At 43.2% G+C, this 24,529-nt stretch overlaps 1 long non-coding RNA gene across 3 annotated transcripts in view; it reads right to left on the minus strand.

Annotated features, from left to right (window-relative positions):
- Positions 1-24,529, minus strand: part of LOC144782690 (uncharacterized) — a 1,081,331-nt gene that overhangs the window by 458,944 nt on the left and 597,858 nt on the right. For all 3 annotated transcript variants that reach the window (XR_013601205.1, XR_013601206.1, XR_013601207.1), the window contains exon 4: positions 17,769-17,958. This is a non-coding gene — a long non-coding RNA (uncharacterized LOC144782690). The remainder of the gene's footprint in view (positions 1-17,768; positions 17,959-24,529) is intronic.

Raw genomic sequence — 24,529 nt, forward strand, 5'->3', positions numbered from 1 at the left:
ATAGGATGAGGACTCTCCTCACCATAAGTTACAGATAAAAAATCAACCTACTGCTCAGAGGCAGTATCCAGTTAAGCAAGAAGCTAAGAAACTGGTCAGAGAGATCTTAGATCAACTTGAATACCAAGGGGTGATTGAAGCATGCACCTCATCCATGAACAATCCTTTGTTTCCTGTCTCCAAACAAGACAATACATATCGTCTAGTTTTGGACTACAGACATTTAAATTCTTGTTGCAAAACGTTTGCAGTACAAAATGCACACAGTGCAGCACTGATTAGTAACATCATGCGCAAAAAATATAAAATGACATTAGATATTTCAAACTGCTTCTTTTGTCAAAATATCGCACTTGAAAGCTGGTATTTGACCGCTTTCTCAATTATGGGGACACAGATTCAGTTCTGTGGTCTCCTCCAGGGATTCAAGAATAGTCCAGGGTTATTTTCAGCCAGAGTAACAGAGTTACTACAAACGTGTGATGATGAGGCATTATCTTATGTCGATGATATCTATCTTATAGACGATGACTTGGACAAGCACTTGAACAGGGTGAACACCATAATACTTGCCATCGCCTCTGAAGGGTACAAATTACATTTTAGGAAATAAAGAATTGGCCTCCTCAAAGTCTTATTGCTAGGATACAAACTTTCAAGTGAAGGCAAAAGCCTGGCAGCAAACGTTTTAGAAAAATGTGCGCTGCTGCAGCCTACAAAAACACTGAAAACCTACAGTCAGTTCTAGGATTCCTGAATTTCAGGAGAACTTACATTCTAAACTGCGTAGAAAGGGTTAGGCCTCTCTAGGAATTAATGAAACCTGATTTCAAACCTACTAATTGGACTAAAAAACACAAAGAAATTTTGCGTTCAGTGCAAACAGACATGTTAGCAACAACCCATTAACAGACATGCGTAAACGAATGCAACCTTGTCAGCCGAATCATCCCAGGGAGATGCGGATTCACATACCTAACCTTTAATGAAGGTGAAAATGTACCAATAGCTTACAAATCACACTTGTACACACAAGCTGAAATGAAATTCACTTCAACAGAAAAAATTCTGACAGCGGTTCAAACTGCAGTAGCAAAAGAGAGAGCCCTCACGCAGGGAAAACACATAAAGGTCGTTACTTGTGTACCTGCCTTAGAGGCAGTGACAAAAGTGAGCATTCCAAATGCAAAAGCTTTACATCGGAGATGGATACAATGGGTTAATTCTCTTGCTGCAACAGACGTTGAACACGTTTTGACCCCTACTTGAAAACTCAAGAATTTTTACAATATGAACAAGAATGTTCTCTGCCCACTGAGATTCTGCCTCTAGAACATTACGGATGTATAATTTATACAGACAGATCAACACAGCCTGCAATTGGGGGAAAACACGCTTATAGTGCTCCGTGCGCGATTATTAAAGGTTGCTGGCGTGATGGTAAATTCAGACTTATGGTCACAAAAACTCAATCTCTCGGAGACTGTACAGCTCAGCGAGCTGAACTACAGGTTTTCAAGATGGTACTTGAAAATACAGACCGCGAATTCCCCACACTCATAGTGTGCGATTTGTATTACTGCATCCAATCTTACAATGAATACTTGCAGAATTGGGTTGAAAACGGTTTCAAAGACGCAAAAGGTGGCACAATCAAGCATAGATTGCTTTGGGAACAAGTAGTTCTATTACAGAAAGAACTACAAAAGACTTAGGTGATCCATACACTGAGTCATCAGCGTGATGGCGTTCACGTTGCAGGAAATTCATTGGCTGATGGAGCTGCGAAGACGGCTGTGCAAACGGCTTCCATAGCTGCAATCACTCGTTCAAAAACAAAAATAGACAGCGAAACAATGCAAGCTGTCACTGCTTCAATAAAAGACAGTGGTAAAACCCAAAAGGATTTCCACTCAAGTACTCATATATAACTGATGCAAATTAAACATGGACGTAAAATTAGTTCCGCTCGCGGATTTTGCGGATTGTCCGCAATTTCGCGATCCACGATTCGCTCGAAATCGTGGCAAAATCCGCGAGCAGGACGAATTTTGCTCAGGAAGCACTTACAGGGTTAAAGCAGGTGCCCAAGTTGAAGCTAATTTCTTTGTAACCATTTACAAAATGGTTACAAAGAAATTAACTTCAACTTGGGCACCTGCTGTTACCCTGTAAGTGCTTCCTGAGCGGCGCCTCGTTGCCTACTTGCAACTATTCTCTGACCCTGCTCTGACCCTCGAAGCAGGGTCAGAGAATTGTTACAATTAGGCAATGAGGCTCCTGTCACTAAAATTAAACCTCAGCAGGCAGCACTTACAGATAACAGGTGACCGAGTTGAAGCTCAAATTCAGTAACGCATTATAATCAGCCCAAGAATCTAGTGAGCACGGTCGATGCTAGGCAGGTGTGCTTTATCCCCAGATCTACCGTCTACAATTAGCTTTAATCCGTGATGGGGGTCTAGGCATCCACGAGTTTCTCGAGCGCAATCCCCCTGTAGTTCCAGTGACCAGGAGGCTGCTTTCTCCTCATCTGCTGCGCTGATCGGCCTCTGACCTTTATAAACAAGAGGCATGTGAACTCGCACAGAAGCTCGGCCCCAAACACACTAGGCTATGCAACCTCTTCCTGCCCTTTCCCCCACTGTGATGGACAGCTCACTCGAGGGACCTCGGCGCCTATGGGCGCGGTGGCAAAGTTACAGACACACAGGGTCACTGGAGACAACTCTACTGGGCCTTTACACAGCTGTAGTGCAGGAAAAGCACAATACATTTACCCAACGAGGTAGCACTTACTGCTTTCTCCTCATTTGCTGCTCTGATCGGTCTCTGACCCTTTATAAACGAGAGGCATGTGAACTCGCACAGAAGCCCGGCCCCAGCCCACACACACTAGTCTATGCAACCTCTTCCCGCCCTTTCCCCCACTGTGATGGACAGCTCACTCGAGGGACCTCGGCGTCTATCGGCGCAGTGGCAAAGTTACAGACACACGGGGTCACTGGAGACAACTCTTCTGGTTCTTTACACAGCTGTAGTGCAGGAAAAGCACAATACATTTACCCAACGAGGTAGCACTTACTGCTTTCTCCTCATTTGCTGCTCTGATCGGTTTCTGACCCTTTATAAACGAGAGGCATGTGAACTCGCACAGACGCCTGGCCCCAGCCCACACACACTAGGCTATGCAACCTCTTCCTGCCCTTTCCCCCAGTGTGATGGACAGCTCACTCGAGGGACCTCGGCGCCGATGGGCACGGTGGCAAAGTTACAGACACACATGATCACTGGAGACAACTCTTCTAGGCCTTTACACAGCTGTAGTGCAGGAAAAGCACAATACATTTAGCCAACGAGGTAGCACGTACTACTTTCTCCTCATTTGCTGCTCCGATTGGTCTCTGACCCTTTATAAACGAGAGGCACGTGAACTCGCACAGAAACCCGGCCCCAGCCCACACACACTAGGCTATGCAACCTCTTCCGGCCCTTTCCCCCACTGTGATGGACAGCTCACTCGAGGGACATTGGCGCCTATGGGCGCAGTGGCAAAGTTACAGACACACGGGGTCACTGGAGACAACTCTTCTCGGCCTTTACACAGCTGTAGTGCAGGAAAAGCACGATACATTTACCCAACGAGGTAGGACTTACTGCTTACTCCTCATTTGCTGCTCTGATCGGTCTCTGACCCTTTATAAAAGAGAGGTATGTGAACTTGCACAGAAGCCCGGCCCCACACACACTAGGCTATGCAACCTCTTCCTGCCCTTTCCCCCACTGTGATGGACAGCTCACTCGAGGGATCTCGGTGCCTATGGGCGTGGTGGCAAAGTTACAGACACACTGGGTCACTGGAGACAACTCTTCTGGGCCTTTACGCAGCTGTAGTGTAGGAAAAGCCCGATATATTTACCCAATGAGGTAGCACTTACTGATTAGCCAGTAGAAAGTATTCCAGTTAAGTATGGTGCAATTCGCAAAAAAATCAGCGATTTTGCAGGAAAATCCGTGAATTCACAGATTTTTGCGATTTCGCACGAATTCGCGGACCACTGATTCGCAAAATTTGCCCATACTTAATGCTAATATTGTTACTTTTGCTCGAATCCCTGGAGTGAGGGATAGAGTAATTCCAAACATGGAACACAGATTAGGACTAATTTTAGCAGCACATGAAGGACTGGCTTCTGCACACGCAGGTGTTTCCGCCACAGTGTCAATATTAAAGCAAAGATACTGATGGCCGCGCATGAGGAAACAGAGCCGAAATTATGTTTTGGAATGTGAAATCTGCCAGAAACTGAAAGTTTCAACTGAGAAATGCCCGGCGCAGACGCCCCTTCTAATTTCAGATAATCCTTTAGCATGTGTTTACTTGGACCACTGTGGTCCCTTACAAAGGGATGGTAACTATAAATATATCATGTTTGGAGTGGATTTCCGCTCAAGATTCATTTGGATGTGGCCTCAGCGCTCGGCTGACGCCCAAACTGTTATAAAAGATTTGCGAGTCTTCATCGGCATATACGCAATCGTCATGCTACATTCTGACCAGGGTCCTGCGTTTATCTCTAGAGCTTACAAGGAGGCCATAGCCAGCTTGGGCGTTGCATTGCAGTACTCTAGTCCATTCCATCCTGAGGGAAATTCGGTTTTGGAAAGAAAAAAACGTGACATAAAGTATTCTATAACAGCTAGGGTATTAGGCTTGGGTGAGGGGTGGGTCAAACATCTAATAAGTGTCCAACGTAGTCTTAACAATCTGCCAAGAAATTCTCTGGGTGAAATCACTCCATATGAAATCCTTTTTGGTACTAGAATGATGGTTGAAGAGGTCAATCATCATACTTCAGTGGTAGAACACAAACCCTTTGAGATCAAAGACCGTTTGGCTGTTTTGCAGGACTTAACTGAAACAAGAAGAAATCCAAGCAACACCATACAGAAGCTAACGACCACTGAAGAAAAATCAGCTGTCCCAGTAAGACCTGTCTGGATTCCAAAGATTGGGGATCTGGTCAGAGAGAAGATAGCGGATAAGAAGGAATTTGGGCCTTCTTCCAGAAAATGAGTGCCTGTCTTGGCAATCCTTGGATCAAGAAAAGTGTTACTGCCGCCCCTTGCTGGAAGAAAGGAGAACCGGTTTGTATCAATTGACCTGGTAAAACCACACCATGTGGCCGATAATAAGTAGTAGGCCCAGTGGACTCCAAAGATGTAGCAGACGACCAAATCTCACTACTATCCAAGAGGTTCAAACTGAGAGACTCATCTCCTTTGAAGAATCTGCAGTGAGAAAAGGACTTTGCAATATAGCCATGGAACTTGTGCCTCTTGACACCCAAATAACAGTTCGTCAAGAAACTCCCTCTACAATGATGTAGCACCTGACTATACTAATATGTCAAAGGAACAAGCAGCTCCAGCGATTTCAAATGATCCGGATGCAAAACCAACAATTGACAGAACTGCCTCTGGCTATTTTGTCAACTTTGATACTTTTTCTGAGGATGCCAGAGATCCCAAAACAACACCAGCAAATTAAACTTTCAAGTAACAGAACTTTTTCTCCAGCTTGTAAATATATATCTGGTATCACCATGGGCTGAATTTTGGATTGTGTTCGGTGTACTTGTTCTCCTACTTTGGCTCATTCTTGTTTTATGTTTGGGAAAGCTGATAGCTGATTGCGGGGTGTTGGGAAATCGAGCCCTGAGATAGAGAGATACCAGACCTCCTTCATTCTAAACCAAGGTACGGAGCTGATTAGACCCTAGGAGAAATCTTGGATAGATTCTTGGCAAAAGAATACTAAACTTATGCTACACCACACTTACTTCTTCCCTCATACTAGACTTAGGTTAGGTACATCGGGGTAGGCGTATTTTAGAAGCACCAGTTGAGTACTTTTAGTCTTTATTTATTTATGTATGTATTTTATGGCTTAGAAACCATACCATGCTTTTACATTATTATTTTATAATACTCTTCTTGCTGTACAGCCAGTCTTATGATTGTAGCAGTTAATTTCTTTTGCATGAGAAAGAAGACTGTTCAATAAAATATTTTTATTGAAAACGCCTGTCTCTCTATTTCTCTGCACCTCTGGTGAAATGAAGCATACACGAATGACTGAGTAAAATATCTATCTATTGTTTCCACGACTCTGAAGATCAGTTTTATCTTGGGGAAACAAAGTTGTCATGTGTATGTTGTTGTCAGAAACTAATCCCTTCTTGTGAATTTGAGAAAGTTTCTAGTGACTTCTGAGCTAGCTGGCACTCACAATTAAGTCTAATATATTCGATAGAGACCTAGTAGACATAAGTCCTACGTCACATCTATAGGATATATTATTCCATTGCACAGAGCCTATTGGGAATATAGAAACTACACTACAGGGTAGTGGGGGTGGGGTTCGTGAGAGGGACTGTGTGACAGAAAATTGAAGCCACAGGGTCTATTGTCACCCAGATCACCATTGACCAAGTCTTGGGAGCCCTCATCCAGTCCCAAGACAACATGAGCCAGGCACGTACAGAGCTCCAGGAGATGAAGCAGTTGCAGAGGGAGCACAATGCTCAGATGGAATTTGCTAACTCAAATTGTGGCTCCATGACTGGGGCATGATATTTTTACCCATATGTGCCGGGCTTTCGAGCAGCATCTTCCACTTTCTGTGATCCAACAACATCTGGGTCTACTACATCTGCCGCAGCCACAGAAAGGAAGGCCCTGCCACTAGTGGAAACACCTGCACCAACCTATGTCCCAGCAACTGTGGGTCCATCAGTCCCCCTCAGGAGAGGCAGGACAACCACACTAGAAGAAGAGCATGACAAGACCCCTCAACCCTATCAGCAAGAGATGCAGAACATTATTTCCTGCAGTATGTGACTATCATTCCCTCTGAGGACATTTTTCTGGCCACATTTACTTTTTTTCATGCAAGTTGTATTTTAGACAATGGATTACAAACAATTATGGTTCTTCAATATTAGTTTCATTCACCTTGATTTACGTATCATGGTATTTGTATGTTTTTATGTTAACATCCTGGTTTGTTTCATTTGCTTTTGTTCATTGAAAAAACAACAAAGACTGGTGTTGTATTTCGTACCTCAATTTGTTCATATTTTTGTGTTCCATTCTAAAATGTTAATTGTTAAATAAAAATAGTTTGTCAAATCATAATTAAATTCCATTTAGGAAATGTTTTCAATAGTTTTTTAAAGTAGTTAAAATAAAGAAAAAACACAAATCACAAACTGATATATTTTTTTATAGAAATAAAATGTTTCTCATATTTCCCTAATATATTATAACCCATGCATAGTCAACAAAGATCTTGCCATTTTTTTCGATTACAGTTCCAGACCTAGTCACCTTGGAAGAATGGGAGATATTCACAAACATCAGATTATAAAGGCAAACTCGTATTGATGAATATCTTTAGCTGGAGCCTGATTTTCTGCCTCACAATAGAATAGAATAGAGTAGAATATTTTTTTTGCATAGTTAGTTAAAACCATTGCAGTACAAAAACAATAATAAAAATAAATCTGCATGTTTGATAAAACCAGCGTATCATGATCACAGTTTCACAATTCGTTTTAAAATCGCAAAGATGCATCCTATTAAATTGGCTTCAAAATATGTACAGTTTAATTTTATAATATTATCTAAAAACATTTGGGGTTCAAATTATGGCATTGTCTTTTCCAGTGCCTTCCTGCATCCTGTTAGATTGATCTTGGCGATAGGTACAGTTTTGTTTTATAGTGCTGTCTAAAGGCATAGGTACAGTTTTATTTTATAGTGCTGTCTAAAGGCATTTAGGGATCAGGTTTTGGCATTTTCTTTTCCACTGCCTTCATGAATTTCATAAAGCTACAGTTCAACTGTGGGTCCTGAGATGCAAAGCAGGCAAGAACTACTTTCCTTCGTGATCGTATCCCTCATTGGTTGAAGTGATGTTTCAGCAGATGTTTTCGTTCATCCAACAGTTTGTCACAAGAGCTTAACAAGTGCAGCATATCATCTGGGACTAAACCATATAGCCGGCAAAGGGAGCCTACTTTGTCTTTTAGCCAGTGTGGAAAGTGTCGGATGCAGGGTAGCAGGCCCAACCTATACCTTAAAAACCTCACTTTGGCAGTTTTAGCGTAACCCAAACCAAAGTAACTCTGCACTGCTTGTGTTGAGTAAGAGTTCAGGGTCATCCAGCCATGTGATCTTTTTGAAAGAGCTGCCATATCTTCAACCCACGAGAGATGTTTAATTGTTTTCTTGACCAGGTTTTTGAGCGTTGAATGGTTTGTTGAGGTGTCCCAAAGCCGCTTTAAACCCGTATTTGCCAGGCTACTTTTAAGATACTTAGCAGCTGGTGAGGAAGGGTGTTACTCCAGCTCCGTCCATAGATACTCATTTAGCGTTCCTTGTTTAAATTTCCTTACTTTGTCCCAGATGGTTATGTAGGCCCCCTGTCTTGCCAGGAGCTATTGTTGGACGCCAAACTCAAGCCTAATTTGTGCTGGGGAGGTTGGTTTGGGCAGGCTAAAAATAATTCTGTATGCAGCTATAATTGTATTATCGAGGGTCTTTGCGTCTCTGCCTCTCTGTACCTCACTCCCATAGGTGAATGTTGGCAGGAGTTTAGCATGAATTACTTGTCTCAGAGGTAGAAGGGAGTGCCCAGAGAGTTTGCTGTTTAGTGTTTTTAGAGAGATTGACAGAGCAAGCCCTTTACCTCTGATGCACGTTTTCTGTACAGTAAACTGTCCGCTGTTATCAATCTTTACTCCTAGATATTTGTACACTGAAACGTCATCAATTCGTACATTGTTCCAGTACCATGACGTCGATTTTTTCTTGTTCTTGCTAATAGTCATTGTCTGCGTTTTCTCCAAGTTTATAGTCAGTGCGTTTGCTTCAGAATAGCAATGTGTTGTATTCACAAGGTGATGTAGCCCTAAATTTGTGTGGCTTATTAGGACTATGTCGTCTGCGTAGAGAAGACACAGTAGTTTGAGCCCTCCCAGCTTGAGGGCATGAGAGTTGCAACTGTTTAGGATTGGTATAAGATCTCCTAAAAACAGATTAAATAGTGGTGGAGCCAGGACGCAGCCCTGTTTGAGACCTTTATGTAAATGTAAATGTACAGGAATTTATATAGCGCAAATCACCAAGCGGTTTCTAAGCGCTTGCTTAGGGAACCCGTCCTGGTTTTCTCCTGTGAGATAATCCCAGCAGGGTATCCACAAGGTGAACACCAGGCATCCCGCCGGGAGGGGCCGTTGTGGAGATTAAGCAAGCTATTGCCCAGAGTCGCAGAGTGTGAACCCGTGAATCAAGTAGGCACCGGAGCGAGAATTGTCGAGTCCATGGACATTTTAGGACTCAAGACCCCACCGAGCCGGGAATTGAACCCTGGTCCCGGGCTGACCTCTGCTTCCAGGTCTGCCTCCTCTAACCAGTGAGCCACACTTCTCCACTTATGGGTTGGTATGCGCCTTGACAGTGGTGATCCATCCCCCAATTTTATCTGAACCCAGGTCTCTGTATGAAGGTTAATCAGCAAGTCTAGCAGAGGTCTCGGTATCCCCCAATCATTCAGTTTTGACCATAAAATATTCCGATTTATGTGATCAAAGGCAATCTTGTAGTCTATAAAACAGAAGTGTATGGGCATTTTGTTTGATTCAGCCTTGTCTATTAAAATGCCCATAGTTAGGATATTGGTCGTAGTCCCAACTGATTTGGCGAAGCCTGTCTGGTTGCCTGGAATTAAGGATTTCTCTGTGGCCCATGCCTGCAATTCCTCCAAAAGTATACCTGAAAAATACTTTGCCTCATTGTCGATTAGGGCCACTAATCGGTAATTTTGTGGGAGAGACTTATCCACTGCCTTAAAAGTCGGAGAGATGATAGAGCCCTTCCAGGAGCCTGGCAGGGTGTTAAAATATCTGATTTCCAAAAAAAGGGGTTTGAGTGCTGCTGCCCAACCGTTCACATCTTACTTGTAAAAAATGGGCGGAAATCCATTCGGTCCTGGGGCTCCCACTCTTCTTCCTGTCTTGATTTGGCACTTGATGATGCTTTGTAAACTTGTCGGTTCGTCATTAGAAATTGGATTCAAACCATCTTCGGTGGTGGTGCGCTTTTGGGGTGGGTGTGCTTTATATTCGATGAAATTGTCCATCACACTATTGGGTTTTGACCCCAAGTTGTTATCCATGACCTGATTAAAATGATTTTCAAGATAGCTTGCCAATACTTCTTCTGTGATGTTAGAAGAGACTCCGTCATGCGTCGGTCTTATGAAGGAGCTTAAGGTTTTCCAAAATTTTGCCCCATCGCACCGTTTGGTGTCAGAGTGTAGTCTTGCCCACATATTATCCTCCAAAGATCTATTGGCTTCCCATTTTAATTTTTTCGCTAGGTCCAGTACGGGCCCAATAGTGTTGTTTTGCCCTTTCTATTATGGTTTCATCAGTTGCTGCAGAGTATTTGATTTTTTTAAGGTTAATGGTATAGACCGACTCTTTTGATGCTGCGGGTAGCTCAAATTTGGGCTTCACAATTTTCAGGACAATTTCTTGGGGGCAGTGGTCACTGTCTGTTTTTTCACCTATCTGGAATGAGGACTTATATTGAAAAAAGGTAATGAAATAAAGGTATAATCCAGTATAGTACTGATTCTTGTCGAGTGAAATGTAGTGGCCGGAGGGCTGTTGCCAGCAAACCTTCCATTTAGTGCTCTGATGTTGAAGTGTTCCAGATCTTCTAATAGTTGTTTTCCTAGTTTAGTTTGTTTGGATATTTGACACTTCTCTTGTGGTGGGATATCCCAAGTTGAATTTTGGGTTAGAATCTCATCATCTGACGAGATTCCCATGAGGTTAAGGTAAAGTCCCCGGCTAGCACGAGGTTTGTTGTTGGTCTTTCCCTTATGCACTCTTCCATGAAGTTGCATAATTCTTTGGCTGCCTTTGTTTTCTTTTTTGGATGGACATAGGCGTTGATCAGGGTAAAATCAGTTTCAACATTTCCTGGTTTTAATTGTGACAAAAGAAAGTTTAATGCCAATGACGCTAATGAAGGTGGTCTGACTTCTTTGACCATGAGGGCACTTGTGGCTGAAACGTAGGTTACTAGGCTGCCTTGGAGGTTTTCGTATTTGGCTGTCCTTTTTGCACCAGTGAAGAAACGCAAGTATCCCTGTAGATGTGGGGGGTCTGCTAGCCATGTCTCTTGTAGTGCCACAATATCAAAAGATCTATGTAGTCTACAAAATCTGAGTCATATATTTTGATGGCAAGACCGTTGATATTCCATGAACATATACGTAGTAGATTATGCTTACTCTCTCTTGAGTTTGGGATGGTTTGTCAATTATTGTATTTATTGTTCTAGCAAACCATCTTAGATCTGCTTATCCAGTTGGTGGCGACTTGTCGTCACCAATCCGTCGAGTATTGCTGGTATGTTGGTTGCTGCTTGTTCCGCATATCCCCACCGCTCCTCTGAGAACCGGAATTCTGGGACTTTTAGCAGTAACCTGATCCTCCGCCATTGCCACCGGAATTAATATTTCCGGGTATCTTGGCTTTGTGTATGGCGTTATCGTTATCCACCAATTCTTAAATGTTTCGGCCTCAGCTTGCATTTTCTGTGAGATTGCTGTAGATGCCCAAGTTGCTTTCATTTTTTTTCTGCCCGTTCCATTATCGTCTATGAATTCGATTGAGACCAGATCAGAAGTTCTCACTTCTTCCAGAGAGGGGATATGAGATATCAGCTGTAGGATGTTACCTCTATTAAGTGTGTTGTGTCTTCCTTTCGAGATGTAATCGGATTGAACCATGTAGCACTTGTCGCGTTCCTTTGTTCGTCTGTGTTCCTTGTGCCTCACAATAGGAAACCCACATCAATAACATGAATAGTGTAAATAATTGCAACAATCCCTTTTGTGGCCTCAGGATCATTATGATACACTCTTGCTGTATGTGGTGGAATGTCACAACCAACTTTTGTGGTGTACTACAAGAAGTTCTTCCTTCAATTATGAAACAAATTAGCAGCTACATACAGTTAACACAACATGTGGTATTTGGGCTATGTGAAGGGTGATGTGTATGCTTTGGGTGGATTATCACATGTGGTTAGACATATTTAGGCAGCACATTTTGCCTTGATGGTAACAATCAGAAGACAACATGCCTAATACAATCTTAGCAAATCCAATAATTGTGCAGTTTGTCTTTGTGAAAGATATATACATCCACCATGTGTGTATCTTTCAAAGGATCAACCCATGTCCCTGTTGTACTTTGCAACAACAGCATATACCTGCAAATGTCACAACGTTGAAATGTCCAATTGAAGATGACATGGTGAAGGAGCCTAAAACAGATCCAAACAACAAATAACATTTGTATGACAATAAAAAATGAACACATTACAAATGGCAAAATTTGAGGCCCTGTTTTCTAAAAATAAACAAAGATGAAACTGTAGTCACTATGTCCAAACTTAGATCAAAAAACATCTTCGGCCGAGATTGGCCTTAACTTGCCCCTTCACAAAAATGTCTAGCACATACCTTTATTTTCTTTAGTTAAAACATTTATTTTTAATGTAACGTAATAATATGTGAATTTATACAAACACTCATGTCAAGAGGTTGTCAGTTACATTTTGACGTAAGTCAGTTTCTTCCTCTTCAGCACTATCATCTTGATTTGGCATTTCAAAATTTTCACCCAGTGGCTCATCATGGTCTTCTTCCTCTGCAACCTGTGGAATGTTCCATTGCAGGGTTATTTTTTGTAATATGCAGCATGCCATTGTGATTTTGCACACCTTATCAGGTGAGCAGAGGGGAGTTCCACCAGTCTTAGCCAGACATTGAAATCTGGCCTTTAGGACCCCAGAGCCTGCTCCACTGGCCTACGTGTGCTTCCATGGACCTCAATGAAGCAACTTCCCCTCACGTTGTTGGATTTCTCAGTTGTCCTATGAACCATGGTTGGTTAGGATAAGCTGAGTATCCTATAAATTATTAAACCAAAAAGGCAAAAATTACATAATTATTTTTGTTCATTAGACTTGATTTAAACAAAATATTGTATTGACAGATTGTACTTCCTAAAAAGCCAGACCCTCTCAGGTCCAAGTTGTGACATTTGCAAGAATATCGGGCTGTTCTGTAGCACAAGGGAATCATGTGTTGATCCTGGAAGATACACACACATGCTTATGTATGAATCTGGTAAGCAGATAACTTGCTCATTGTGGTAGACTTCCAATGTGGTAAACTTGTTCTTTGTTGTGTGGTGGTATCAAGGCAATATGTGTCCATCAACTGATCCAAACACATGTGGTAGGCAACCCAAAGCATACACATCTCCTTTTACATTGGAAACATTCTCTTTTGGTGGAAAGTATATGAAGCAATTGATGTATCTCAACATTGAAGAAATAACTTCTTGTAGCACACTACTTAAAGATGGTTGTCACATTGCACCAGATACTGCCACAGAGTATTGGAATGATCCTGTGGCCGAAATATATTGAGTACTGCCATTAATTCCACTATTGGTGTCACTGCTGTGGGGGTCCTATTGTGAGGCAGAAGATCTGGCTCCAGCTGAAGACATGAGTCCTAAACAGTTTGCCTATTTAAATATAATCTTTTGATACTATCTTATGCTTCCATGTTTGTAAGGTCTAGGAATAGTCTCCGAACTTGAGGCTGTAGTCCCCTCACACCCCCTTGGTTCATATGTCTGCATATAAAAATATAATATTTGTTTACAATTTCTGCAAAAAAAAATTGGTAATAAAACACACATTTAATTAATTGTAAAAAATAAATACGTTTTTGAAAAATAAAATGACACAACATTTTTATTGTTGTTGGAATGTAATAAAAAATGACATTTTGTACATGTGTAATTTTTTGGGGGAGAATGTGTAAATAATATATTTCAATTGTATTATTTACACCTTATTTTTGTAAATGTATTTCATCTAAAATTGCATTTAACCACAGTAACTCACTACATGACACTTTATCGTCACAACAAATGACTAACATTAGCATTTTGTATATATAAACAAAGAAGGCATCATTTTGAGTGCTGTCTAAAATGGCAGACAGCTGACCTCGCCTACAGGACATTTTGCAATTAGACGGAAGTTGTAGAAGAAATCTGCGTGATGGGTGGGAAACTCCACCACGGACACAGCCATAGGCTAACATGTGTGAAAGCAATGTACAATAACCAAAAGATGTGCTAGGCACCATTGATGATCTAGCAGGCCTCGTAAATGTACACAGTGTTTAGAAAAATCTTACTTGCCTCCTAACACTGCAGCCAACAACACCTCCTCATCTTTTGCTGTTCCTTCAGATCCCAGGGAGCCACAATGCAAGGAAACCAAACCTCTTGCCAGCAGACCTGGAGTTGCTGGCTATGGAGGTGCTGTCCCTGTACAATCAGCTGTATGGCTCACCAGAGGAACAGGTACATGTTTAAAATTAAAATGTGATGCTGACATTTTTTTAATTTCAATTCTATGTAATTGTTTTTTAATTTAAACACACTATAATTAGACAACACCACAACATTAGTATGTGTTGTGTGTTTGGCGCGTCCTAAGTTGGGATAAAACGTCACCTTGAATCCTGAGGGTCCCTGGGGCCATCTAGCCCACCAGGTACCCCCAGTAAGTCCCACAGAGTGGGATTGCTGAGAGGTGGTCCAAGGCAAGGGCCCTTTTTACACTCTGCAAACAAGCCTCTTGGCACACTGCTGGTGGGACGATGAGGTCCCCTTGTGTCCTGAGGACTTCAGGACTAAAGTAGACTTCATCCCCAGAGCAGCAGTGTGCTACGAGGTGTGTTTGCAGAGTGGTGTAAAAAGGGGGTGTAGGCTCTGATAACTCTCAGCGATCCAGCTGTGTCGGCCTTACTGGAGGTAACAGGAGGGCTAGTTGGCCCCGAGGGACCCTCAGGATGCAAGGGGACTTCATCCCCTAACCAAAAGCGCACCAGGAGGTGTGTTTGCAGAGTGGTGGAGAAAGGGGGCTTGACCTTTATCCACCTCTCTGCAATCCCATTGTGTGGGGCTTTCTGGATGCAACAGGTAGGCTAGTTAGCCCTAAGGACAGCCAGCAGCGAAGGGGACCTCAATCCCCATCCAAGAGCATGCCAGGGAGCACTTTTGCAGAGTGGTGAGCAAATGATGTGTGGCCTGCAATGAGAACCTACCAATCCTGTGGTGTGGGACTTACTGGAGGTAATAGGAGGGGTAGTTGGCCCCAATGAGGTCCTTGGGGGTCAACTACCCTCCTGTTACCTCCAGTAAGTCCCAGACAGGGGGATTGCTAAGATGTCTTCAGAGGCAACGCCCCCCTATCTCCAACACTCTGCAAACATGCCGCCTGGTAAACTACTGGTTGAGGGATGAAGTCCACTTTACTTAGGGACTTTGGGAGCCAAGAAGCCCCTTGGTCTATCCTGTAAGTCGGAAGCAATGGATTTCCTGAGCGCTAGTCGAAGGCCTACCCCATTTTCTCCACCTCTCTCAAATGCTACTACTATTTAAAGAAGCATTTACAATGTAATAGGTCTCGCATTTGCGAAAGTTAGGGCTATTAGCATTGTAAATGTAAACATTTTTAATTAAGGTCTTTTGGAGTGGAGTGGATGTACATTGTGTGTAGTGGAATTATGTGGAATGTTGTGCAGTGAAATTATATGGATAGAAAATATGTAGTATTTAGTGTATATGAAGTATGTAGACTAATTATTGGGTATGGTAGTCTGTGTTGTGGAGTGGTAACCGTCAGGTTTAGTCTTCCTCATTTCCATAGAACCTAAACTATAAACTCAATGAGACACAAAAGAAAAAGGAACCACTAAGGAGCACTTCTGGACCTCGTCAGAGGTGTGAGTGGGGCCACTAGAATAAAGCAACTGTTTGGCCGGAAAGGTTTTTGCTTTATTATAAATTTTCTGCATTTGCCGCATAAACCATAATTGCTGCAATTCTACAGATTTGAACCAAAAAACCTTGTTTCTAGATCAAACAGCTTAAACTTTACCAAAAATGTGGCAACAAGCCTTAAAGCACGATCGAAGGCCCTTTGCAAAGTTGGAATGGTCAACTGTTACTTATTGCTAAATATGGGTTTTAAATTTGTACTAATGGTGCTCAAACCACTCTTGCTTCTTTCTGTGCCTCTCTTTCGGCATTTCTCTTGCTTCTTTCTGCATCTTTCTTCCTCTATCTGCACTTCTCATACCTCTTTCTGCAAATCCATTCTTTTTGTACCTCTCGTGCTTCATTCTGCACCTCTCTTACTTCTATCTTCTAGACCTCTCTAGCATCTTTCTGCACCTCTCTTGCATCTTTCTGCACCCTTCTTGCCTCTTTTTGAACCCCTTTACCCTCTTTCTGAACCTTTTGCCTCTTTCTGCACCTCTCTTGCATCTTTCTTCACTTATCTTGGCTGTTTCAGCATCTTACTTGCTTCTTTCTACACTTCCCTTGCTTCTTTCTGCACCTCTCTTTTTTTCAGTACCCCTTTTGCCTCTTACTGCACCGCTGTTGCATCTTTCTGTACTTCTCTTCCTTCTTTCTGTACCTCTCTTGCTTCTTTCTGGACCCCACTTCACTTTTTCTACACTCTTCTTTATGTACCTCTGTTGCCTGTTTCTGTACCTCTCTTGCCTCTTTCAGCATCACTCTTCCCTCTTTCTGCACCTCTCTCTGTACCTCTCTTAACTCTTTCTGCAATACTTTTGCCTCTTTATGCACCTCTGTTGCTTCCTTCTGCACTTCTCGTACCTTTTTCTGCACCTCTATTGTTCTTTCTACACTTATCTTGCTTTTCCCCCAATTTGTCTGCTTTTTTGTTTACTCTTCTTGCCTCTTTCTGTACCCCTCTTCCCTCTTTTTGGAGGTCTCTTGCCAGTTTCTGCAACTCTCTTTGCTCTTTCTGCAGTTCTCTTGCCTCCTTCTGTACCTCAGTTGCATCTTTCTGTATTTCTTTTGCCCATTTATGCATTTCTACTGTCTGTTTCTGCACCTCTGCTGCCTCTTCCTGCACTTTTTTTACCTGTTTCTGTACCTTTCTTATTTGTTTCTGTACTCCTTTTGCCTATTTCTACACCCCTTTTGCTACTTTCTGCACCTCTGTTGCTCCTTTATTCACTTCTCCTGCTTCTTTCTGCTCCCCTCCTGCCTCTTTCTGCACCCTTCTTCCCTCTTTGCGCACCTCCCTTGTTATGGGTGGACTGAGCTCAGCAGCTACATCCTGAGGTTTGAGGATGTTTGGGCACTGTTTGTTATTCAAATTCATGTTATTTCAATTCCTATTAATGTTAAAGCTCTTTTATTCCTCAGCAATATGTTATACTCTTGAATTGTTTCACTGAATATTACTACTAAGCTTGTTATGGCTATGCAACCATTGTTGCATTGTATATTGTTGCTTAGTGTGGAACTCAATGTAGTTTGCCATTGCAGTTCGTCTCCTTGATGGAATAATTAGCAGATGTTACTAAGTGCTCAAAGAACCTTCTGCTTGCATCACAGTAACGTGCACACCTGTAAACTGTTTTATTGTGCTCATGTGGAAACTGTTCCTTCTGGCACACATGAATACTTGCAAATGAGTCAAGCGCATAACTATTGAAACCTCACTCTTCCCAGCACTCGCACTTCGCTTTTTATTAGCATAGCACTCACCTGGCTTCAGTACTGACCCTGTTCTCCAGACAAGCTGTAGAGGATTTTTGAAGTGCTCCTGTGTTCCCCATCTTCTTTGCCTCGGCTCTCCTCCCTAAAGCGCTCCTATGTTGCCCATCTCCTTTCTCTCAGCTCTCCATCCTGAAGCGCTCCTGAACGATTCTTGTTCCGGTGTTCTTCCATTTTGCTCCTGATTGAAGAAAAGAAATGAACGTTACAGAAAGAAAGGTCAAGTTTGGTAATACTCAATTTTGAATATAAACGCGGGAAGACTTTATAAATCTTTTTAAAACACTCTGACATGAGGAACGTTTACTTGCATCAAAATGTGATGCAATAAGGCTTTTTTCCATAAATGTGACTCCAGTGAAAGGAGATCTTAAGGACTCAAATGGACTTTATGTGAAAAGTGCAAGAACTTAATAATGTTCTGTTTAATGAGGACAAAAAGTCTTGAGGGCATTGAATTGGACTTTTGCCTGTATTTTTTTTGTGTTTTTTCTTTTAGTTCCCGAAACTTAAGAGGTTCTTAACAAGAAAACTTGAGGTATAATTACAGATACGTTATAATGTTTATTGTATGATGGATATTTTGATTACAAGGGGAGAATAAGCAGTTGTTCTCTTGTTAACACATATTACATAACCTTGACATAAGAATACCTGGAAAAGAAAACAGTTAAATCGAAAGTCACAAGCCAGAGATTTGTGCAGGAACCTGGTAGGCAGCTGTTAAGAATATTTGCAGAATTTGTATATAGAGTGTTTTAAAGTTCTTATTTACTTAAGGTTCCCTCTCCCTTGCAGATCAAGCATTTATGTTTTTAACTACCACCAGAGACATCTCCCAGAGAGACACACCAAGAATTTCGGTGAAAGAGACGGGATTAGCACCCAAGACGAAAAATTATTTTCTCCTATCTCTCAATCCCAATTCCCCCTTCCCCCTAGGAGCTTTCAGAACGACAAGTGTGGCATTCCTTGTCGGCCTGGTAGGTTCAGGAGGGATTTGGGTCCAGTCAGCATCAAAGAGGGAACAATTGGAGTGCAGGTGGGTGTATCGTAAAATCGCTAGCCCCTTTATGCACCTCTCTTGAATCTTTCTGTAGTTATCCTGCCTCTTTCTGCACCTCTTTTGCTTCTTTCTGCACTTCTGTTGCCTCTTTCTGCAACCCTCTTGCCTTTTCCTGCACCTCTGCTGGTTCTTTCCGCACTGCTCTTACTTCTTTCTGCACATCTCTTGAAAATGTCTGAACCCCTCTTGCCTCTTTCTGTATCCCTCTTCCCTCTTTCTGCACTTCTTTTGCCTCTGCCTGCAACCCTGTTCCCTCTTTCTTTACCTCTTTTGCCTGTTTCCACACCTCTCTTTCTTCTTTCTGCACCCCTCTTGCCTATTTCTGCACCCTTCATCCTTCTTTGTGCACCCTTCTTGCCTCTTTGTGTACTTTTCCTGCCTCTTTCTGCACTTCTCTTGTCTGGTTCAGAACCTCATTTGCTTCTATCTGCAGCTCTCTTATTTTTTTTTTATCTCTGTTGCCTGTTTCTGTACCTCTCGTGCCTCTTTCTGCACTTTTCATGCCTCTTTCTGCACCTCTCTTGCCTCTTTCTTTACCTCTCTTACTTCTTTCTGCAGTTCTCTTGCCTCTTTCTGTGACTCTGTTGCTTCCTTCTGCACTTCTTTTGCCTCCTTCTGCACCTCTGTTGCTTCTTTCTGCACTTCTTTTGCTCCTTTCTGCAGTTCTCGTGCCTCCTTCCGCACCTCTGTTGCTTCTTTCTGCACTTCTTTTGCTCCTTTCTGAACACCTCTTGCCTCTTTCTGCACACCTCTTCCCTGTTTCTGCACCTCTGTTGCCTATTTCTGCAATTCTCTAGCCTGTTTCTGCACCTCTCATTTATTTCTACACTTCTCTTGCCTATTTCTGCACCCCACTTGCTACTTTTTTGCACCTCTCTTACTTATTTCTGCACCACTCTCACCTTTTTCTGTACCCTGCTTCCCTCTTTGTGCACCTCTCCTGCCTCTTTGTTCACCTCTCTTGCATTTTTCTGCAGTTCTCTTGCTACTTTCCATACCTCATGTGCTTCTTTTTGCACTTCTATTACCTCTTTCTGCACTTCTCTTTCCTCTTCTGTCTTTCTGCACCTCCGTTGGGTCTTTCTGCACTTCTATTGCTTTTTTTGCACCTCCCTTGATTCTTTCTGCACAGCTCTTGCCTCTCTCTGCACCCTTCTTCTCTCTTTGTGTAGTTTTCATGCCTCTTTCTGCACTTCTTTTGCTTCTTTCTGCACTTCTGTTGTCTCTTTCTGCATCGCTCTTGCCTCTTTATGCACCTCTGTTGGTTCTTCCGGCACTGCTCGTGCTTCATTCTGCACCTCTCTTGAACATTTCTGTACCTCTTGTGCCTGTTGTGGCAACACTCTTGCCTCTTTCTGAAGTTCTCGTGCCTCTTTCTGCACCTCTGTTCTTTCTTTCTGCACTTCTCTTGTTACTTTCTGCACCCCTCTTGCCTCTTTCTGCACTTCACTTACGTCTGACTGTAACTCTGTCTGAACTGGGGTGGCAAAGTGGGCTAAAGAACGGTGATGGATTAAACCCAGATCTTTTGACTGGGTGTGAGTGTTTGATTGATTCAGATGCTCCGTCCATCACCACCCCCTTTTGTACCGCTTTTGGCCACCATAAGTGTGGCAGGGTATGCTCAGACGTGAGTCCCTTGCTCACTTTGCCACTGGATTCAAGCAAGCCGGGCTGAAGACGGCTGGAATGCCAGAAACCGGTCCTCGGAAGCTTGTTTCCAGTCCAGGGAAGACATGGCTTAGCAGTTCAGGCTGGACTGTTCCCATGAGGCACAGGGTCAGACTGATTTGCATATAGCCATGTCTGAACTGGGGTGGCAGAGTGGGCTAAAGAACAGTGATGGATTAAACCCAGATCTTTTGACTGGGTGTGAGTGTTTGATTGATTCAGATGCTCCATCCATCACCACCCCCTTTTGTACCGCTTTTGGCCGCCATAAGTGTGGCAGGGTATGCTCAGACGTGAGTCCCTTGCTCACTTTGCCACTGGATTCAAGCAAGCCGGGCTGAAGACGGCTGGAATGCCAGAAACCGGTCCTCGGAAGCTTGTTTCCGGTCCAGGGAAGACATGGCTTAGCAGTTCGGGCTGGACTGTTCCCATGAGGCACAGGGTCAGACTGATTTGCATATAGCCATGTCTGAACTGGGGTGGCAGAGTGGGCTAAAGAACGGTAATGGATTAAACCCAGATCTTTTGACTGGGTGTGAGTGTTTGATTGATTCAGATGCTCCGTCCATCACCACCACCCCCTTTTGTATCGTTACCTCTTCCTGCACCTCTTTTGCTTATTTCTTCAACTCTCTTGCCTCTTTCTGAAATTCTCTTGAGTCTTTCTGTACCTTTGTTGCCTCTTTCTGCTCACCTCCTGCCTCTTTCTGCTCCTCTCCTGCCTCTTTCTTCAAACCTCTTGCCTCTTTCTGTCTACCTGTTGCTTCATTCTGCACTTCTCTTGCTTCTTTCTGCAACTCTTGCTTCTTTGTGTAGCCCTAATGCCTATTTCTGCACCCTCTTTCTTCTTTGTAAATCTCTCTTGCCTTCTTCTGCACTTCTGTTGCTTCTTTCTGCGCTTCTTTTGCCCCTTTCCGCAGTTCTCTTGCCTCCTTCCGCACCTCTGTTGCTTCTTTCTGCACTTTTTTTGTTCCTTTGTGCACCCCTTTTGCCAGTTTCTGAACCTCACTTGCCTCTTTCTGTACATCACTTGTTTCTTTGTTCACCCCTCTTGCCTCTTTCTGCATACCTCGCCCCTCTTTCTGTACCATTCTTGCCTCTTTCTGCATCCCTGTTCACGGTTTCTGCATCCCTCTTGCCTGTTTCTGCACCTCTCATTTGTTTCTATACTTCTCTTGCCTATGTCTGCACCGTTCTTGCCTCTTTCTGTACCCTTCTGCCCTCTTTGTGCTCTTCTCTTTCCTCTTTGTTCACCTCTCTTGCGTCTTTCTGTAGTTCTCTTGCCTCTTTCTGCACCTCGTTTGCTTCTTTTTGCACTTCTGTTGCATCTTTCTGCACTTCTCTTTCCTCTTTATACACCCCTCTTGCCTCTTTCTGCACCTCCCTTGGGTCTTTTGGCACCTCTCTTGCTTTTTTCTGCACCTCTCTTGATTATTTCTGCACCTTTCTTGCCTCTCTCTGCAACCTTCTTAGCTCTTTTTGTACCTCTCTTACCTCTTTGTGCACCTCTCTTGCTTCTTTTTGTAGTTCTCGTACCTCTTTCTGCACCTCTTTTGCTTCTTTCTGTACTTCTCTTGCCTCTTTATGCACCTCTGTTGGTTCTTTCTGCACTGCTCGTGCTTATTTCTGCATCTCTCTTGAAAATATCTGTATCTATTTTGCCTACTTTGGCTAATATTCTTGCCTCTTTCTGAAGTTCTCTTGCCTCTTTCTACACCACTGTTGCTTCTTTCTGCACTTCTCTGGTTACTTTCTGCACCCCTCTTGCCTCTTTCTGCACTTCTCTTACGTTTGTCTGCACCCCTGTGACCTCTTCCTGCACCTCTTTTGCCTGTTTCTGCAACTCTCTTGCCTCTTTCTGCAGTTCTCTTGCTTCTTTCTGCACCTCAGTTGCCTCTTTCTGTACCCCTCCTGCCTCTTTCTGCACCCCTTTTCCTCCTTCTGCCTACCTGTTGCTTCATTCTGTACTTGTCTTTCTTCTTTCTGCACCTCACGCTTCTTTATGCACTCCTCATGCCTATTTCTGCACCCTTCTTCCCTCTTTTTAAATCTCTCTTGCCTTTTTCTGCACCTCGCTTGTCTTTTTTCTACACCCCTCTTGCCTCTTTCTGCACCTCTCTTGCCTCTTTCTGCCTTTCACTTGCCTCTTTCTGCACCCATCCTGCCTCTTTCTGCACCTCTGTTGGTTCTTTCTACACTGTTCTTGCTTCTTTCTGTACCTCTCTTGTAAATTTCTGCACCCCTCTTGCCTCTTTCTGAACCCCTCTTACCTCTTTATGTACCTCTCTTGCATCTTTCTGCACCCTTCTTCCCTTTTCCTGCACCTGTCTGGCCCCTTTTTGCACCTCTGTTGCCTCTTTCTGCAGTTCATGTGCCTCTTTCTGCACCTCTGTTGCTTCTTTCTGCATCTCCCTTGTACATTTCAACACCCCTCTTGCCACTTTCTACACTTCTCTTCCCTCTTTCTGTACATGTCTTGCCTCTGTATGCACCCCTGTTCCTTCTTTCTGCACCTCTTTTGTATGTTTATTTATCTCTTACCTCTTTCTGCAGTTCTCTTGCCTCCATCACCTCTGGTGCTTCTTTCTGCACTTCTTTTAGCTCTTTTTGCGCCCCCTCTCCTCTTTCTGCACCTCTATTGGTTCTTCCTGCTCTGCTCTTGTTTATTTTTTTACCTTTCTTGCAAATTCCTTCATCTTGCCTCTTTTCTCACCCCTCTTTACACTTTCTGCACTTCTGTCTGCATCCCTGTTCCCTATTTCTCCACCTCTTTACCTGTTTCTGCAACTCCGTTGCCTCTTTTTTCAGTTATCCTCCCTAGTTGTGTATTTCTGTTGCCTCTTTCTGCACTTCTCTTACCTCTTTCTGTACCCCTCTAACCTCTTTCTGTATCCTTATTGCGTCTTCCTGCACTTCTCTTGCTTCTTTCTGTACTTCCTTTGCTTCTTTCTAAACTCCTCTTGCCTCTTTCTGCAGTACTTTTTCCTACCTCTGTATGCACTACTGTTGCTACTTTCTGCACTTTTCGTGCTTCTTTCTGCACCTCTCTTGCTTCTTTCTGCATCTCTGTTGTCTCTTTCTGCACCCCTCTTGCCTCTTTCTGCAACTCTCCTGCTTCTTTCTGCACCGTCTTGCTTTTTTCTGCATCTTTCTTCCCTTTTCCTGCACATCTCTTGGTTCTTTCTGTGCTGCCCTTGCATCTTTCTGCATTCCCTCCTGTCTCTTTCTGCACCTCTTTTGCTTCTATCTGCACTTCTCCTACTTCTTTCTACACCCATTTTGCCTCTTAATGCACCTCTGTTGGCTGTTTCTGCACTGCTCTTGCCTCTTTCTGCACCTCCCTTCTAATTTTGTGCACCCCTCTTCCCTCTTTCTGTACATCGCTTGCATCTGTCTGCACCCCTGTTGCCTATTTCTGCACTCTTCTTGCCTTTCTTCACCCCTCTTGCCTCTTTCTGCCCACCCGTTGCTTCATTAAGTACTTCTCTTGCTTCTTTCTGCTCCTCTCTTGCTTCTTTCTGCACCCCTCTTGCTCTTTCTACACCCTTGTTCCCTCTTTGTACATCTCTCCTGCCTCTTTCTGTACCTCTCTTGTAACTTTCTGTATCCCGCTTGCCTCCTCTATACCCCTGTTTCCTCTTTCTGTACCTCTCTTGCTTCTTTCCGTATCCTTCTTACCTTTTCCTCCACCCCTATTGCCTATTTCTGTACCCATTTGCCTTTTCCTGTATCTCTCTTGGTTGTTTCTGCACTGCTCTTGCTTCCTTCTACTCCTTTCTTGCAATTGTGTACACCACTCATGCCTCTTTTTTGCATCCCTCCTACCTCTTTCTGCATCTCTCTTGTTCCTTTCTGCCCCCTTCTTACTTTTTACTTTACCACTCTTGCTTTTTCTGCACCTTTTTTGCCTCTCTCTGCAATTCTCTTGCCTGTTTCCGCAGCTCTTTTGCTTCTTTCTATACTTCTCTTGCCTATTTCTGTACCCCACTTGCCTCTTTCAATGTCTCTCTTGATT

Source organism: Lissotriton helveticus, chromosome 9 (genome assembly GCF_964261635.1).
Source record: "Lissotriton helveticus chromosome 9, aLisHel1.1, whole genome shotgun sequence".
Lineage (NCBI taxonomy): Eukaryota > Metazoa > Chordata > Amphibia > Caudata > Salamandridae > Lissotriton > Lissotriton helveticus.